Source organism: Notamacropus eugenii, chromosome 5 (genome assembly GCF_028372415.1).
Source record: "Notamacropus eugenii isolate mMacEug1 chromosome 5, mMacEug1.pri_v2, whole genome shotgun sequence".
NCBI lineage: Eukaryota > Metazoa > Chordata > Mammalia > Diprotodontia > Macropodidae > Notamacropus > Notamacropus eugenii.
The window spans coordinates 272,675,123-272,692,103 of record NC_092876.1 but is presented as its reverse complement, the minus strand read 5'-3'; positions in this window follow the sequence as shown (position 1 = coordinate 272,692,103).

Below are 16,981 nucleotides of genomic sequence, written 5' to 3'. Positions count from 1 at the left end.
GAAGAAAAGGAAGGAAGGAAGGAAGAAAGAAAAAGAGAAGAAAAGGAAGGAAGGAAGGAAGGAAGGAAGGAAGGAAGGAAGGAAGGAAGGAAGGGAGGAAGGAACAAATCTAGTCAATAAACCCCAAGTTAACTGGGCAGCTTCTGGTCATCAAAATTTATCTTCCTTTGGAGAGCAGAATGAGAGGAAGGGGAGAAGGAGAGTGAAAGGGAGAGGGAGAAGGAAAGGGAGACGACAAGCTGAGTTACCCAACTAGTTGGGTCCTGATATAGGCAGCTCATTCTACTCACAGGTTGTGTTTCTCCTTCATTTTTGAAGAGGATCATGACATCAGGGAAATGGTGACATGACTTGCAGTTGACTTTGATTTGAGTGAAGGAGGGTTGTGAAAGATCACCAACCTCAGGTGACATAGTGGATAGAATGCAGGACTTGGAGTCAGGAAGACTCATTTTCATTTTTCTCATAGTCTCCTACAAAATACTCTCCTTAATTACCCTTGTCCTTTTCCTTTTCTGAGATCCTTTCAAGATAAAATGTTTTCTCCATGACTAAGTCTTGTTGATGGAGGTTTTCCATAAAGCCTGCAGAATAGTGCTTCCATGCTGGTCATCATCAAGAGAGCACTCAATTGTTTACACATGTACCCATCTTGTCATATCCTAATCCTGGCTCTATTCTAAAACTATGAGATATCAAATATTAATGCAGTGGCAATACAGAGTTCCTCCACTAATGGCTAGGGTGAGCACCCATTAGTTAACATTTCTTTCATTACTACATCCTCCATAGGGTCTAAATTAACCCTGTCATTCTTATTTGAATAAGACACATTTTGTTCTTTTATTTGTCCCTTCTCTTCAATCATGGGAAAGTTACAAAATCAGAGAATCTTAACTCATAGGGACCTCAGAAGTCATCTAATTGAGTATTATGATTCTTGCAAATAGGCAACTGGCCCCATGGAGAAAAGGAACTGGCTTATTTGAGGAACTCGAGAAAATTAGTGGCAGAATCAGAAATAAAACTATGTCTCCTGATGCCTTATCCCTTCTGTTTCTGTCCAGGACAGTTTATGGCATGATAAATATTGAAAAGCCACATTGACCAAAAGGTTTCACCTCAAAATTGATCAAACTCAGGGAAGAGAAAAGGTCCTCAGGCAAAAGAGAATAATGTTTAAACTCTCTTTTTTGAGGGAAAATCAAGGAATACAGAGTCAGTCAGACTAGACCCTAAGATAAAATGTTGTTATGTGAAGAGGCAGCAGATGCCTAGGAAATTTCTGAGCTTATGGTTACAAAAATTATATTTTAAACTATTAAAGATTAAAGACAAAGAAAATAGTTGACTAGTATAATGAACATCAGAATCACTGATCAGTTTGTTTTTCATTGTCATCAGGATTTATATTGTTAGATCAGTGTTTTTATAACAGAAACTTTCTCTAAGAAAGGGGAAGGGAGCGAAAGTTTGATATTTCATAGGATTAGATTATCACATTTTTGCAGTGTGAAGTTTACAGAATAGTTTTGTAGCCTTTATTTCATAGAATTCACACAATTTTCCTGGGAACTATGCATTATGGGCATTATCTTCATTTCCCCCATAAAGAAACTAAGGCTCAGAGATGTTAACTACTTATAGAAATTTGAATCAGTAGGACTGATGTCCTTCTTTTGACCTTGATTTTAATGATCATTTCATTTTGCCTTGCTGTAATTCCAAATAATAAATAGGAAGGAAAATAGGATAATGGACTCACAGGACTGCAAATCTAAAAGTCTGAGGAGAAACAATCATATCTGTTAGTTTGCCAAAGGTTCTGTACATTTCTTATGATGATAAGGCATACCCATTCTTGAGAATCTTAAATTAATCATTGAGGATCTCTTCAACCTCACACTTAGAGCACAGTTATTTCCTCCAAATTCTGATTTTATTGATTTACTTATTTTTGGTAGTGAAGTAACTTCCTGGTCTATGAAATTTGGCCTTCTGTGAACAGTGGACAATAAGTCAAAGAATGCAGAGAAAATTAGCAACAATGTGAGGTGTACAAAACTTAATAAAAAAGTCATATGAAGAGAAGACTCACCCCACAGTCTGTGGCTCTTCCTGGTGGTCAAAAATATCTGGGTTCCCCTGCCCCCATTTTTCATTAGTTTTCAACTGGTTGGAGATATTGGTCACAAAATGCAGTTCAAGGAGTTTAGACAGCATTTACTTCAGAGTGGGAAAGGGTGGTTAATATATATATACAAGAAGAGAATAATTGATATAACAAAAAGAAGTGGGTGAAAGAGAACTTAAATTGGAATAAAGGTCCTCTGGGATGAGGTTACTCTCAAGATCCCTGAGCTTCCTCGCTTGGATGAAAAAGAAGAGTAAACAATTGAGATACTGTTCTTAAGGGCACATATGGGAGTACTCTGTATTTACTTCTCCATCCTTCCATACTCATATAGACTGATGCTGAGAGGAAAGCCATGTCTTTGTTTGCTAATTTTTATGACTTGACGATGTAACGTACAACGAGTACTTATGTATCCTGTTTTGCTTATTTTAAAGTACTTTCTTCATGAATTTAAAGCCAGCTCCCACCCCACAATGTGTTCTCTCTGGGGAGCCTTGAGGATCTTTCTGGAGACTCATTCTTTACTCTCTGAAAAGTTGTTCTCAAGTTACTTGCAAACATTTGGACTTGAGGTCCTACCTGAGAAGTAATTCTCTAGCTTCTCTGTGGAACATAGAAGAGCATTACCTAGGTAGGTTTCTAGACAAGGATGAATATTAAGACTCTGGCAACCAAATACTGATTTTTTATTTATTTTCACACTTGTTTTTGTACAATAGAAAAGTCTAAATAAAACAGGACTTAAACACTGCAATAGAATATCATTCCCTCAACACAGTTCAACAAAGTGGCATAAAATAGCCTTTGACTAGTAGAAGACACAAAATTGAAATTATAAAAATTTGCCAATTAATAATAAAAATCAAGGCTATATGTTAGCTTTAACAAATTAATGTCACAAAAGCAAAGAATCCCAGAATTTTAGAGTTGTATTGGATGTTAGAATCCATTTAATACAGCTTGCATCTGAACAAGAGCTTCCATTACAAACTACCTAAATGATCTTTGCTTGAAGAACTTTGGGGAGGGTGTGGGTAGGGAACATAACCTTACCAGACAGCAGTTCCACTGTGAAATGTTTCTGGTCATCAGATGCTGTCTGATCATGGCCATAGACAACAAGTGTATGACCTCCCTTGTTTTATATGTCTCTCATGTGCCTCTATTAATGCAGCCTAAGATTATATTACTTTCTAACCTGTGATTTCACGGTGCTGACTCATACTAATGTTACTGTAGGGTCCAATAATCCTCCAGATCTTTTTCAAATGAATTACTTTATAGCCTCACCTCCCTATCTTATGGAATATCAAGAGCCACCAAGCCCTATGCCATCTTTTCTAGATCTTTATGAGTGAAACCAATACATGAATCAAAGACTTTTAAAAAGGAATATTTGAAAAGGAATCATTAAGGGCTTCACCAATAGTAGCTGTCAGTACATCAAATCTTTCATGTCACACAATCACCTGAATGGCTTAGGGTATGCAAGATCCCTCTGTGTTTATTGGTTGTTCACTAGGGAAAAGCATAGGATTCAGTAACTTTTTATTTGGGATTTTATTATGAACTGGGTATGATTTAAGTTCTTACAGTGTTCAAGGTTTGGAATAAATAAAATAGGATTTGTAGACTATATGACAGCTAACAAAGGTCAGTCAATTGCCAAGAATTTAATTGGAACTTAATATGTGCCAGAAAGTTTGGGAAGCACTGCAGATACAAAGCAAGGTAAAAAAAAATAGTCCCTGTAATCAAGGTACTTTTATTCTAATAAGGAGAGATTCTAAATAACTAGATAGTTAAAAGAAACACATATACACATGTGTGTGTATATATCTATATATGCATGCATATATATTGTGCATAAGTAAATCCACATATACATCTATGCATTATATACATATAAATTTATGTATCTGTGTGCATGTATCTCTGTATATATGTATATGTAGGTATATATAATATACTCTCTCCATGTACATATATATACATGCACATATATCTTGTGAACTCCACAAACCCCAATTTAAAACAGTCTGTTCTAAGAAACAGACAAATGAAATTAGGGTGCATGTGTCTATGGTTTAATTTCTATTAACCTGGCTTGACATGCATTGTACTGGAGTTACAGTGCAAAACTGAGCCCCTGCTAAGGAGACCAGTTCAGAACTGGTTTGATTTGGAATTTGGGGGCATAAATTATATGCCTTTCAAAGAGTAGGTGTTTCCAAGGGATGACAATCAACTCTGGTTGGTCGAAATGCTGGGAGGTGGACTATATTAAAATGAGATCTTGATTGATTTAGGTCAGTTAATCCAGCTCAAAGAGACATCAATTTCTGTATCACCCATCTTAACAACAGGGAGGAATCAACATTTTCCCAGACCTACCTGGACAACATAATGAGCAGGAATAGACCCATTTAGAGAAGATCTGGACGTCCTTCTGAAAAAGGACTGAACTTTTAAAGAAAGGAGGATGGGGAAGCTCTGAGTTTCCAAGAACATGATTACTAAGAAAAATCATTTTTCACAATCTATATAGATGATTCTGTATATACATGTGTGTGTGTTTATGTGTGTGAAGACACAAAGTGGTAGAGAGAGAAAGTGAGAGAGAGACCATGTCACACACATACATTTGTGGAGGGAGGGGTTGAGGAGAAGCAGACAATGATAGAAAGTGACAGATTGATAAAAATAAAGAAATAGAAAGAAAAAGTATGTAGGACACTTTCTAAAAGGTGAGACATTGTCATCTAGGGGGATTGGGAAAGTGGGAAAAGACTCTTCTAGGTGAAATTTGAACTTAGTCTTGAAAGCCAGAGAAATTAAAAGGAGAACATGTGGCATGGGAATGGGAGGTGGAGTATCATCAGAGAGTTGTTGTTGTGTTTGTCCTTCATTCTCAAAGATGACCATGACATCAAGATGATGACATGATTTGGAGTTGACTTTGAGTGAGGGAGGGCTGTGCAAGGTCACCAACCAAACCTTCTTCTCCTGAGCCATCTGGGTCCAGTGGCACGATATTCATCAGGACAACTGGAGATGCCCCAGAATGCGATGTGAGACCCTGGCCCTTTCATGTTTAGGTCTTTTTCCAGTCTTTTTTTGAGTGAGATACACCTGTTCAATGAATAGGCTTCTTTAAGTTACTCAAGGGATCACTGATATTTGCTTAAAAATGAGCATAGCATGCACAGTATGGCAGCACTCCGTGGCTAAACACAGTTTAGCCAGACAATTGAGGAACAGAGGGAAAGGGGACTGGTGCATGTGACTGTATGCTGCACCTCCAAGTCTGAGGGAAAGAGTTCAAGATTTATTTCAGTCTATTTCTCACTTCTGGGAAGTCACTGTAAGCAGAGACAGAAGATTGTTAACATGGACTGAATAGTGAGTGAGAAGGTTGCAACATTTTGGTGAGATTCAACACGTAGGGAAACTACCATCAAAGAAGGAGTCAGAAAGTGATCAATAGGGGAAAATAAGGCAACCTGTCCAAATTAACAAAAATGTAAAGAAGAAGAAAACACAATTAATGACTGAGCACAAAAAAAAAAATCAGGTAAAAAGAAGTCAGGCACCTACAAGTAAATATTGTAAGATAAATGAAAATGAATCAATAACTACTGTTGCAGAAGACCCTGTAGATTCTAAAGAGAGCAGAGAAGCAAAGCAAGATATTCCAAAATTGTTTAAAATAGAAATAAGGTTTATGAAAGCTGAATTTGTGACCTGAACAACAGAAATACTTGAAAGAATAGAAAAAACTTGAATCTACAATGGCAAGTCTCACTAAAAAACCAAAGAGAACATAAGTGATTATATATAAGTAAAGGGAATCTGGAAAAGTAGAAGGAAAAATCCATAACATTAAAAGAAGGCATGGTCTATAAAAAAAATAATGCTCTTAAGGATAGGAGATGCAAATTTAATTTAAGGATTAAAGTGCTCCCATAGTAACATGAAAAGACAAAAAACTTGAACACTATTACGCAGAAAATAATAGAAGAAAACTGAATAGAATTTCTGAACAGATAAAACAAGGTGCCAATTGAAAGAATATATAGATCCCCTTCAGGAAAAAGAAATGCCTATGGCAAACTCCAAGACATGTAGATGTAAAAATGAATGATTTCATAAACAACGAATCCTGCAAGGAAAAGATTTTAGCCTTGTAAAATGGCAATATTTTTGAAAGAGGCAGGTTGTTTGTACTTTGAAAGTTTCTCAATCTAAGAATCCTAGAATTTTGACAATGAATTCATTCACAATTTTTACATTGCTAAATGACTTATATTTTTCCCCTGAGTATATATGCTACTTTATAAATTACTTCAATGGTATTATTCTCAGGTCTTATTTCTGCTTTTTTAGAGTATTCTTTGCTTTTGATTTTCATTTTTTAATTTCTAAATACGATGTTTCACACTTCTCCCTCTAATTTAAAATATTTGTGGTCCTTACGAGTATTACAATGCTAATGAGCACTGAATTTCTTTAATATTGATATTGCAGTATCACAAAGAAGCAAATCATTTTATCTGTAGCAGAAACAAGATAATATTGCAATTCCCAGTCTTCACTAAAAAATCTGTTTTCCTCTTTCAGGGTTCTCTTGGTCTTCTTTGCCGTAATGGGCTGTTAAGCCAAGTGAATTTTTAAAAAATAGTATTGAGCTGTGAAACTATTCACAAATTCCACTTCAAACAGAAACACAGAGCACTGCTGTCAAAAGCTGATAACAGACTGGTGTTCTCTACCCTCATAAACTCTTGCCTATTAGCCTTGCGCACTAGTGGCGGTTATCAGGAGGGAGAAGTTAGAACTAAATAATGAACATAGCAGCCATCAATTTAGCCCTGATGGCTTACTAATGTTCTAATTGTGCCTGTCAGTCTGGAAAGATTATTTCATTGAAATTTATTTTATTCTTTGGTATTTTAAATATATTCATTTAATAAATAAAATAAAAATATAGAAAACATCCAAAATGTATTAATAAAAATAAAAGGATTAGTTCTATTAAGTTTGGATTCAGTTAAAAGACTGCATTTGAGGACCTGGAAGGCTACATGGCCTTAAGGCTGCAGCTTTCCCACCCTTGCTCTAACATATGGGGTGAAAGAATGAAATATTAGATTGAAGAAATGGTATGCCAAAGGGTAACATAAAAGTGATTTCATTAGTTCCCATAGATTTAATTACTATCTCTCTGTTGTCTCAGATTTATGTATCTAATTTCTCTGACCTCTAGTCTGTCATCTCTAATTTCCTTTGTGATATCTTGAAGTAGATATCCAGTAGACATCTTAAACTCAACATGTCCAAAACCAAACTCAATATCTTCTCCCATCCCAAATCCTCCTCCTTCTTAAATTCCTTATTTCCTTATTATTGGAGAGGGCAACATCTTCTCCACAGGCCCTCAGACTCCCTTCTCTCCTGACACTGACACCACCTTTGTTAGAGGCCCTCATCACCTCATCCTGTACTATTCTAATAGCTTGGCAGTGGATCTGCCTGCCCCAAGTCTCTCCCCACTCTAGTCAGCTTTCCAAGTGATTTTTCAAAAGGTCCAGTATAATAATGTCAAGTACTCCCCCCACATCTCTATCCTTCACCCCATTCAATAAACTTCAGTGGTACTCTATCACCTCCAGGAGCAAATACAAAATATTCTTTTTGGCATTCAGTGACCTTCATATCCTAGACTCTTTCAACATTTACAGTCTTCTTTTTAAAAGAATATATAATTTATTTATTTTCAGTTTGCAACATTCACTTCCACAAGATTTTGAATTCCAAGTTTTCTCTCCATCTCTCCCCACCCCCCACCGCAGTACAATGTACACTCTATCCACTTCTTCTCCCAATATGTCCTCCCTTCAATCAACCTCTTCTCCTATCCTCCTCTCCTTTTATTTTTCTATAGGGTAAGATAGATTTCTATACCCCACTGCCTGTACATCTTATTTCTCAGTTGCATGCAAAAATCAATTTTTAGCATTTATTTTCAAAGCTTTGATTTCCACATTCTCTCCCTTCCTCCCTGCCCACGTACCCTCATTGACAAAGCAAGCAATTCGATCTAGGTCATACATGTAGCCATGCAAAACACTTCCATAATGGTCATGTTGTGAAAGACTAACCATGTTTTCCTCTATCTTGTCCTGCCCTCCATTTATTCCATTCTCTCTCTCTTGATATGTTCCCCACCAATAGTGTTTGCTTCTTATTACCCCTTCCCCAATTCTGCTGACACTTTTATTACCCTCCCTCTCCTATACCCTTCCTTCCTTTCTTCCTGTAGGATAAGATAGATTTCCATACCCAATTGAGAGTATGTTATTTCTTTCTTATGCCAAATCCGATGAGAGTAAGGTTTACTTATTCCATTTCAATTCTCCCCTCTTCCTCTCTATTGTAAAAACTCTTTTTGGTCTCTTTTATGTGAGATGATTTGCTACATTCTACCTCTCCCTTTCTCTCTCTCCCAATGCATTCTTCTCAACAGTTAATTTTATTTTTTAGGTATTCTCCTGTGTCAGCAAGGACCCTGACATACACTGGAGGGCCTCCTGTACAGGTTCTTAGATCTGCTTTTCTAAAAGGAAAGCAACTCTTGAAGGGTCAACAATCACTTCAGGAGAAAAAGTCAGCACCCTGAACTGAAGAAAAAATACAAAGAAATAATAATTAACAGAGAGGGCTTCCAACTGTCTGGCCATAAGTGATACATATATCACAGATGAACAGCCAGATCCAACTGTCTGCTCATACATACATAATTACCAAAGACAGAAGTACCAACATCTGGGTTTTCAAAGCTGGGCAATTCCTTGGGGCTGCCTGGAGTCTTGTCTGGCCAAATAAATACTTCCAGTGAATAAGCTCCAAGGTAAAACCTCAACTCAGAGTATTTTCAGAGCCAGAGAGCATCATAACTCTTGAAAACCAAAACTTTAGAAATTAACAAAAGATGTGGGCTTCCCATAATCAAGCTTCGCTTAATGGGCAGGTCCATTAATAAGTGAGGAAGATCTTTAACTCTTATTAACATTATATTTCCCTTCCTATTCAGCTGACCTCATGCCCTCTGTCCATACATATACATATACACACAAACACACACTTATACATACTCACATATAATATAATATACATACATACACATTCACATACACACATATATGTATTCACTCTAACTGCTCTACTATTGAGGTTTCATGAGTTACAAATGTCATCTTTCCATGTAGAAATGTAAACAGTTCAATTTTAATGAGTCCCATATGAGTTCTCTTTCCTATTTACTTTTTTCATATTTCTCTTCATTCTTGTATGTGAAAGTCAAATTATCTTTAAATCCATCTAATTCTGGTACTTTTTTCCTTAGGAAACTATTTTAAGGCCTGTTTGATTCATTTTTTTGTAAAATAATTCTGTTTAGCTATTCTATTTCTTCATCTGCTAATCTAGGCATTTTATAATTTTGTAAATACTCTTCCATTTCACTTCAATTGTTAAACATATTGGCATATAATTTGGCAAAATTACTCTATACTTCCTCTAATTTCATTTTCATTAGTGGCATTTTCACCCTTTTCATTTTTAATATGTTATTTGGTTTTCTCTCTTTTTTAAAAGTGAAGTTAAATTTTTTGCATTCATTTTTATTCAGTTCATCTTTAAATTTTAGGATTTCCAATTGAGTGTTTAATTAGGGATTTTTAGTTTGCTTTTTCCTAATTTTTTTAAAAAAACTGTATACCTAATTCATTGATCTCACCTTTCTCTACTTTATTATTGTAATATATAAGATTATGTATATATTTATGTATACACACATATATACACATATGTATACACACATGTATAATTTTCCTCTGATCACTGCTTTTGTTGTATCCATAGGTTTTGTTGTGTTGTCTTACTGCTGTAATTCTCTTTAATGAAACTATTTATTATTTCTGTGATTTGTTCTTTAACCCACTCATTCTTTAAGATTAGGTTACTTAATCTCCATTTAGCTTTTTAATATGTTTCTGTGTTTCCTCATTAAATGTCATTTTGCTGCATTGTGATAGGAAAAGTATATTTTTAATGTTTATTTTTCTGTTTTTATATCTAAAATTTTTGTGCCCTAATACATAATCAGTCTTTCTAAGGGTACCATTAACTGCTGAGAAAAATGTATATCCCTTTGAATTTCCATTCAATTCCTCCAGATAGCTGTCATATCTAGCTTATCTAAAATTCTGTTCATTTTTCTTAACTTCTTTCTTATTTATGTTTTGGTTGGATTTATCTAGTTCTGAGAGAGAAAGATTAAAGTTCCCCATTATTATAATACTTCTCTCTATCTCCACTTATAATTCATTTAAGTTTTATTTTAAAATTTAAATACTACAGTATTTGGTACATGTAGGTTTAGTATCAATATTACTTGATTGTTTGTGTTTCCTTTTATCAAAATGCAACTACCCTGTTTATCTCTTTTAATTAAATCTATTTTAACTTAACTTTGTCTGAGATCATAATTGCTACCACTGCCTTTTTTGAATCAGTTAAAGCATAGTAAATTGTACTCCAAGCCTCCAATTTAACTCTGTTTGTATCTATCATTCTTAAATGTGTTTCTTGTAAACAACATATGGTTCAATTCTTATTTTTAATCCATTCTGCTATTCACTTTGTTTTTTATGGGTGAGTTCATCCTATTCATATTGAAAATTATAATTTGTATTTGTGAATTTCCCTCCATCTTATTTTTGCTCACTATTGTCCTTCTCAGTCTTTCTTTTTACCCCACCCGTTTCCTTTTTTCCTTCCTTTGCCCTCCTAGTCCTTATTCTACCCATATCTCTGAGTCCGTCTCTTATCCTCTTCCCCCACCTTCCAAAATTTTAATCTACACACCCTTCTAAAAATCCCTCCCCCAGCCTGTTCTCCAGTTCGCTCACCTCTCTACAAGTCCAGAGGATTTTTACACACCTCCAGATGTATGTTTTTTCTTTTTCTTTCAAGAAAAACATACCTGAAATGCAGTCCCTGGTAGTTAGAGGTAAGAAGATGTAATTAAAGTAGATTTTCCCTAAAAGAAAATGAAACCATTCATAAGATTTAATTTATTTGAGGGGGAGAGGGAGCTATGGTTTTCAAACAATTTTGTAGTCATTTAATTGTGTACAAGGCAAACACACAAGGAGGGTTCATAGACTTGATGAATCCTACTGACTTGACACACCCGCTTAACAAATGGTAAGGTAAAGGGAGTTGCAGCAACTGAATAAATCCTGTATCCTTGTTTGATATCCTTTCAGGTTATGCAAGAGATAGAACTCTGGACCTGAAGTCAGGAAGACATGGGTATTTAAATCCGTGTCTAAATCTTAGACATTTACTCTTTTTGTAACTCTGTGACAATCACTTAACCTCACTCTTCCTCAGTTTCCCTATCTGAAAAGTGGAGATGACAATAGCACTTACTTTGCAGGTTTATTATGAGGATAAAATGAGAATTATTGATAAGGTGCCTTGCAAACTTCTAAGTACTATGCAAATTCAAATTATTATTAATATTTCTGTGATGATGTTAAACTTCTTTTACTAGATGTTATACAGCCTGTAAATATATATATATATATATATATATATATATAGTAATCCTGAGCCTAACCAAATTAGCCTGAACTAGGTCTACCCCAGAAAAAGCAGATTTTTCTAACAATCTATGATGAGGTTAAAAATTTGAGTGTGTTTCGAAGCTTAATACTAACTCTCCCTTTCAACATGGAGACTTGCTTAGATGATTTGAAATCTTCCTGGTCATAGAAGGCATGTCAGTGAATAGACTGGTACAATTGATTAAAGAGAAATGTTTGCTTAGATAAGCCAAGGTATTCATGCGTGACAATGGTTATAGATTTTTCTCTAACCCCTTAAGCTCAGAATCTTCATTGGAAGGGATCCATATTCTCCTAGGGAAGTATTATCTGAGTCTTATCTGGGTCATACAACTGAAATGTTAACACCCTGGAGAAAGTAGGTATAGTACTAGAAAACCTTCTTTATTTTTCATTTTTGTTAGCTTTATTGAAGTTTCATTTACATTTACCAATTATTTCCATCTCATGAGAGATCATTTGTAACCAAGTAAAATTGTTAAATCATACTCATAATTAATCAGTGACCTCATCTGAAAGTGCAGGTTATAGTTTGAATCTGTAGTACTACCCCATCCCCCTATACATATGCAACATATTTTTAAAAAAAAAAACAATTAAAAGAAATTCATTTTCTCTCCCTTCCACTTCCTTCCCATGAAGAGAGGAAAGAACAATTAAATTTTTTGTAACAAATATACATAGTCAAGGAAAATAAATTTCCTCAATGACTGTATTAAAAAATACAAACATATAAGCATATATATGTTTATTGTATGTGTGTGCGTGTGTGTGTGTGTGTGTGTGTGTGTGTGTCTGTATTTATCATTCTGACCCTAAGTCTATCACTTCTCTATAATGGAAGGCAGATTTTATAATTGGTCTCCTGGGTTGATCATAGTTCTTATAGCTTTGAAAGTAATTTATTTTTATAATGTGTTTGCATAAATTGTTCTACCAGTTCTGTTCTTTTCATTCATCAGTTTATAAAAATCCTCATAATCATTCATTTTTATAGCATAAATTGTCCTTCTGGTTTTGCTCATTTCACCCTTCATCAGATTATTTGTCTTTCTCTGTGTTTTTGAAATTATAATCTTCCTCATTTCTTATGTCACAGTAGACTCCATCATACCCATGTAATTTGTTTTACTCTCTTAATACTTAGCACTGATTAGCCATACTTAGAGGCAACCAGGTGGATCAGTGGATGGAACACCAGGCTTGAAGTCAGGAAGACTCAGCTTATTTTTTTCATTTCAGTTCTGGCCTCAGTCACTTACTAGCAAGAAACTTTACCCTGTTTGCCTCTGTTTCTTCTTTTGTAAAATGAGCTGGAGAAGGAAATGGCAAATCACTCCAATATCTGTGACAAGAATACCCCAAAAGGGATCACAAAGAATTTGTATTTGACTGAAGGACAAAGTTATACTGAAGCCCAGTATTGACTATGCATATTATTACATTTCTAATAAACTCTTTGTCATACAAGGAGGTCACCCTGTATCTAGAAAGCCTTTAAAAGCAAATCTTGTCAGGTCCCTCCAAAATGAAAAGACTTTGAAGATAGATCTGCTTTTATCATTGTCCTGCCTAAATTGTGAAGGGCTCATCATGAAGTTGCCTGCAAAATGATGAATTTTTTTCATTGAAGAAACTGTTGTAATAACCTCTATTAGGTTATATTGAGATTGTGATCTGTGTTGGTGGAAGAAATATACATAAATCACAAATAGTAACAAAGTTACATTATAATGAAATGTCTTATAAATTTTATTTTATTAGAATAGCAAAGCCTCAGTGTAAATCCAGCATGCCTTTATTAAGCACTTACTGTATGCAAAGTGCTAGGGGAGATGAAAAATTTAAATAAGACAGTCCTTAGCCTATAGAGCTCACAGGCTGTCATGGAAGTATCACATAAACACATAGGGTGCCCCAAAAGTCTTAGTACAGTTTTCTGTTGTAAAAAGCTTGAATTTGCACCAAGACATTTGGGTGTCCTACATACACTAGTATAAGATATTATGAGAAAAGTGCATTTGAGAAGTTCAGAACAAAGTATTTTGTGAAATCTTGGGCAAGGAGAGATCTGAGAGCAAGGAAGGCATTCTTCCTGTGATAATATTTAAGTTGGGTTTTATGGATAATAAGACTGAACTTGATCTCTAAGATTCTAGCTCAAATTGCATGTAAATCTATGAATGGGCAGAAACTAAGCATACAAAAAGTAGAAGTAAAGACAATCCAGTCATAGAAGACAGATAAAAGGTTAGAGGAAAAAAGAATGGAGTCCATTGAGTAACAGAGAAGAGAATAAACAGGGAGAATAAAATGAAACAGGGGCAGTCAGGTAGCACAGCTGATAGATCCCTGGATTTGGAGTCTGGAAGACTCTTGTTCCTGAGTCCAAATCTGGCCTCAGAAACCAACTAACTATGTGACCCTGGGCAAGTCACTTCACCCTCTTTGCCTCAGATCATCATTTGTAAAATGAGCTGAAGAAAAAAATGCCAAACCATTACAATATCTTTCCCAAGAAAATCCCAAATGGGGTCACATAGAGTCAGATGTGATTGAATAACAACAATAACAATATGAAATAAAGCTGGATTGGTAAAATGGCTACAGATTGTGCAGCTTTTGAATACTAGCCAAAGGTGGTTGAACTCAGTATGCAAAGAGCCAGTGAATATTTTTGAGCAGAGTATTTTGAACAAATCTATGTATTAGAAAGAACATTCTGATAATAAGTTTAGGTTGAAGAGGGGAGAGAGGAATCAGAAGAACCTTTTAGGAAGGCTAATCTAGGCAGGTGGCAATGAGGGGTAGTACTAAGATAGGGACAGGAGTATCAAAGAGGGGCAGACAGAGGTGAGGTGCTATGGAGATGAAATCAATAGGAATTGGTAATTGTTTAGATATGAGAGAAAAAATAGAGAAGAGGCAAAGATAACCTCAAGGTTCAGGATGTAATAACAGCTTGTTTTTATATAGAAATTTAAGGTTTTCAAAGAAGTTTGTATGCTTTAATTAAGATCATTTGCCCCTAACTAAACACCGTTTGAGATGAATGTTATTGTTATACCCATTTTACAGACCAGGAAACTGAGGCTGAGAGAGGTTAAGTTACTTGCTCAAGTTAACATAGTTAATAAATGTCTAAAGCAGAATATGATGCAGTTCTTCTTAATTCCAAGTCTAACATACAATCTACTTGCCTCTATATGGCAATGTAAGAGGAAGGGGAAGACAGGTATCACATATAGAAATGATAAAGTCATAAGAAGGAAGAGATTTAAAGTGGAAAATGAGAAACTCAATTTGAACAAGGTAAACTTACCTTACCACTTGGACATTCAAGTAGGAAAAGTGGAGGTGTGGGTATGGAATTCAGAAAAGAGTTCAAATCTGAAACTATAAATTTGGAAGTCATATGTAAAGAGTTTGTGGTGGAAACTGTTGGGGTGATTGGGTGTATGTGGTAGGACCCCAATTCTAAAATCACATTTTTCACTAAAAATCACATTTCTCCCTAGACTCAAAATACTATCCCAGACAGTTTCTCCCCAGCCCAAGGACATAGCCTCCCCCAGCAAAACTTCCTTCTCTTTCCCACAGGTGTCAAAGGTCAGTGACAGGGTTTTTCAGCTGGCTGGGAAGGGAGAAGGGCCTACCCATAGCTCTGACCTCAGGCAGCAGCTGCAGAGGCCACATCAGGCAGGTGGTAGCAGTTCCCACAGCAGCCCCTACAGCAGCCCGCATCCATTGTTGGCTTGTAAAAACTCTGGGGCACTGAGGAACTGATTATTAACTCAGCCTTGTGTAGAGGCCCTGAGGGAGCTGATCTTTATCTCATACTGAATGGTGACTCTGCCCATGCAGCTTATCTGAACCTCAGCACCCAGCGCTGGCTTGGCAGAATTAGAGAACAGGTGGCTGTGGAGAGGAAACTCTGTTAAGATTCTGAGCACAAAAATCTCTCCCTGCTCCCAGACCTGTGTACATGCTTGATTGTGCCACCTTGGAGGAACTGATACCTTACAGGTCTCCAGAGTATACTCTACTCTTGACAAAGGACCCAAAAGTCAAGGAACTGGTTGGGAAAATGCCCCAAAAAGGGAAGAAAAATAAGACTATAGATGGCTACTTTCTTGGTGAACAGATATCTTCTCCCATCCTTTTGGGTGAGGAAGAACAATGCTTACCATTAGGTAAAGAGATAAAATTCAAGGCTTCTGTATCCCAAACATCCAAAATAAATATTCAGTGGTCTCAGGCCATGGAAGAGCTCAAAAAGGATTTTGAAAATTAAGTAAGAGAGGTGGAGGAAAAAGTGGAAAGGAAAATGAGAGAGATGCAAGAAAAGCATGAAAAGCAGGTCAACACCTTGCTAAGGGAGACCCAAAAAATGCTGAAGAAAATAACACCTTTAAAAGTAGGCTAACTCAAATGGCAAAAGAGGCCCAAAAAGCCAATGAGGAAAAGAATGCCTTAAAAAGCAGAATTAGGATAATGGAAAAGGAGGTTCAAAAGCTCACTGAAGAAAATACTTGTTTAAAAATTAGAATGGAACAGATGGAGGCCAATGACTTCATGAGAAACCAAGAAATCACAAAACAAAACCAAAAGAATGAAAAAATGGAAGACAATGTGAAATATCTCATTGGAAAAACAAGTGACTTGGAAAATAGATCCAGGAGAGACAATGTAAAAATTATGGGACTATCTGAAAGCCATGATCAAAAAAAGAGCCCAGACATCATCTTTCATGAAATTATCAAGGAAAACTGCCCTGATATTCCAGACCCAGGGGGCAAAATAAATATTGAAAGAATCCACCAATCACCTCCTGAAAGAGATCCAAAAAAAGAAACTTCTAGGAACATTGTGGCCAAATTCAGAGTTCCCAGGTCAAGGAGAAAAAATTGCAAGCAGCTAGAAAGAAGCAATTCAAGTATTGTGAAAATACAATCAGGATAACACAAGATCTAGCAGCTTCTACATTAAGGGATCAAAGGTCATGGAATATGACATTCCTGAAGTCAAAGGAACTAGGACTAAAACCAAGAATCACCTACCCAGCAAAACTGAGTATAATACTTCAGGGGAAAAATTGGTCTTTCAATGAAATAGAGGACTTTCAAGCATTCTTGATGAAAAGACCAGA